General features: G+C 39.1%; 1 pseudogene; it reads left to right on the forward strand.

Moving 5' to 3' along the window:
• The first annotated feature begins 1,029 nt into the window (after positions 1 to 1,029).
• LOC109475326 overlaps positions 1,030 to 3,383 on the forward strand; it is a 3,142-nt pseudogene continuing 788 nt past the window's right edge.

The raw sequence follows: 3,383 nt of genomic DNA on the forward strand, positions 1-3,383 counted from the left end.
AAAAATCCATCCGTATCTGGGCGTCACGCTGACAAGCGGACTGAAGTGGGGTGCACATGTTAATAATATCACAACTAAGGCGAAACAGACACTGGGAGTGATTAAACGTAATCTGTGGGCATGTCCAACGAGAGTAAAATCACTTGCATACACGTCACTTGTAAGACCGAACCTAGAATACGCTGCGACAGTATGGGATCCATATACAAAGAAAGACAAAGATAAATTGGAAAGGGTACAGAATCAAGCTGCAAGATTCTGTATGAACAACTATGTAAGAGGTGCTAGTGTCACGGAAATGAAAAGAAACCTACAGTGGACCTCACTTGAAGACAGAAGAAAGATGTCTAGACTATGCATGATGTAACAAAATGACTAATAAACTGGTGGATGTCCCAACTACTAAGTACCTAATACCAGCTCAGAAGAGAACAAGAAATAGCCACGCATTCAAGTACCAGAGTTATCAACCAAGGATTAAGGTGTTCAAGAATTCATTCTTTCCTAGAACTATCGCAGAGTGGAACTCACTGTCACCAAGTACAGTAGGGGCACTGTCAATAGATAGCTTTAAACAATGTCTAGAGCTAGAAGTTCAAGGGTTAGGTGTAACAAGTCGATCGGTGTAATATAGCCAGCTGCCGCCGCGCCGCGTGCCTGCGAAGCTGGTGTGTTACGCCGAAAGGCGGTTATACCGGCTATACAGATACAGATACAGACAGATGTTAAGGTTACAAAATTGTTTCTCTAATGTTATTTAAGTTACTTTGATTTCGTATTTAATTTGTAATCTGCGTTATTTGATACCTTGATAATCTCGACTTATATTTTGTATGGGTTTTTCCCCCAGGAACCTTTGAAAATGTGTTTTCTTGGATAAATTAAACAAAAAATAAAATTAAACCATATTGCGTAATTGTGAAATGTTAACATTATTAGGCTAAAGTTTACTATAGTAGCAATTATTTCATAGCATCTGTATCTTTTATCCGGGAAGGTCTATATTAAAGGCATGGCTAGAATGACGATGACAAGTTGGGGACTCACCCTTCTGGCTATCGTCTGTGTTTGGGTCTGCTACAATATCATCAACATGTACGGGAATGGTATATGGACATTTCGCACGGTACCAGCACAGAAGATACCCCACAGGTAACCTGCGCTCCTTATATAGTTCGTAAGCCATAAAAAGGATATTAATACACAGAATAAATGATTTCTACCTGAAAAACGATTTAAGGACTCCTAAATGTACGCTATTTTCCCTACAGCTGGGCATGGGTAATTGGTTTTCTTTCCGCTCATACTGAGGCTAGATTTTATGATATACCTCGGCCACGAGATACCGTTTGACGTTGTAGCTCAACCCGTTTAGAAACTAGCCGCATTACAATGTGTTAAATTATGTAACCTTACAGGCTTCTAAATGTTCCATAATCTGAGCGCGTTTCGACTGGGTGAATTGCATCGCTTTTTGAAACTCGCACACCAGATTAGGACATTCTAATTTATGAAGTTACATTACATTTTTGTAGCTTTCGGAAATGTTTTTTTCTCGTGTTTTTTGGGCAGAAATATAATACAACACGGTTTAGATATCGGGTCACACTGGCTGGTGCCTCGGGCCGGTACGGAATACACCGCATAGTACGCTACACCTATGATCCAGATAAACTCTGTAGTCTAAAAACTTTTTATTAACCCTATTGTACCTCACCATTACAAGACCTACATTAGGGTACACGAATATTGTCTGGGCTGGCCTCACTTTACGTGACCAGAGGACTTTAGAATCTGTTCAGTACCAAACAGCCAGGCTTATCAGTGGTCACTTTGGGATCCCATACCCTTCCTACAATAGTCCCTACACAGAACTGTCTCTACCATCCCTCCAGTTTCGACGCAAGTTTCACACTGCAGTAACCATGTACAAACTGTTGAACGGTCGCTGTCCTCCACACCTGCAAAGTCTGTTACCTCTAGCGTGAGCGTCCGCCACAGAATCCCGGTATCCCTTACGGAATAGTGAACACTTGTCCATTCCCGTTTGTAGAACCACCAGGTCCCAGAGAACATTTGTGATCAGAGCTATAACCATCTGGAATACTCTCCCTAGCGAAACTCGAACAACCCGCTCCATCAGCTCCTTTAAAAACAAACTATGGACGATACTTGATAAATTCTTGACGACAACTACTTAGTAAAACTGTACGAGTTCAATAGAAATGTATTGACAATGTAAATATAGTGCACAACGTAATTATAGTAAATGCATGACGTCTAGGCCAGATTTCATAACCTGTTAACCCTACCGTTAGACTGCAAAATCTGTTATGTAATAGTATGTTAACCTGACATGTAAATATAGTACACAATGTAATTATAGTAAACACATGGCGACTAGGCCAGATCTCATAGCTTGTTAACGTATATCTGACCGCAATATCTGACACTGTAAACTGTTACCTGTTCCGACTTGTTTATGTTCTTGTTGTGAGGGCTAGCCCTTTATAATAGCCTCCGGCTAGTTCAGGGCAGTCCTGGCTGTATACATATGTGTTATCAGCCTAATAAATCAAATCAAATCAGACTAGGGGGGTGAGGCCCGCGCCCACTTTCATTTCCAAAAAACACCCGACGGCTTGCGCTAGAACAGTCAATTTTGGTGACTTTTCGTAAAATATATCTGGCAACAAATTCATATATATTTCCTGATTTTTCTTGTTGCAATGGCGACGGGTTCCTGACAGGCAGTTGTTCAAACATAAGTATCTAGGTTTTATGTTTAATTACACTTCCTTTTAAACATTAATAACATCTTATATAATTATATACTATATACATAATTATCCTCTATTCTAAAATATTCATATTCTAATTTGATGACGTCATCGGCCAAAATCCAAGATAGCGGACCATATAATTAGCTCTAGTAACCGTAGTTTTCTTACTAATTATTCGTCTCAACTCCTAATTTTTCTCTTTTTTTTTCATTTAAACAACTTGAGTTCATTTGCGTTGCGTTTTGAGGCTGTATCTGAAAAAAATGCAATTTTCAAAATTTGAGACTTCGGATACAAGCTGGCCGACAGCTTAATTATGCATGACTTCATTTTATAACGTCATGTTGACGTCAGTGTTTTTCTCTGGTGAGAAATAGGTCAGCAGACATTAAGACACTTTTTGTTTAAGTTTGGTTGTATTCCTCTGAGTTTTATTAAAAAAACAAATTTTGACGGTTTTACCTCTAAAATCATATTAATGACGTCATAATGACGTCATAATGACGTCCTAATTACACATAAAGTTATTATAAATTACTTGTTTTTATTACACCATTCTCTGAAAATTTGTTGGCCCTACGCTTAGCGCCCCCCCCCCAA

The sequence above is a fragment of the Branchiostoma belcheri genome, unplaced genomic scaffold (genome assembly GCF_001625305.1).
Source record: "Branchiostoma belcheri isolate BF01 breed outbred unplaced genomic scaffold, Haploidv18h27 scaffold331, whole genome shotgun sequence".
Taxonomy (NCBI): Eukaryota; Metazoa; Chordata; class Leptocardii; order Amphioxiformes; family Branchiostomatidae; genus Branchiostoma; species Branchiostoma belcheri.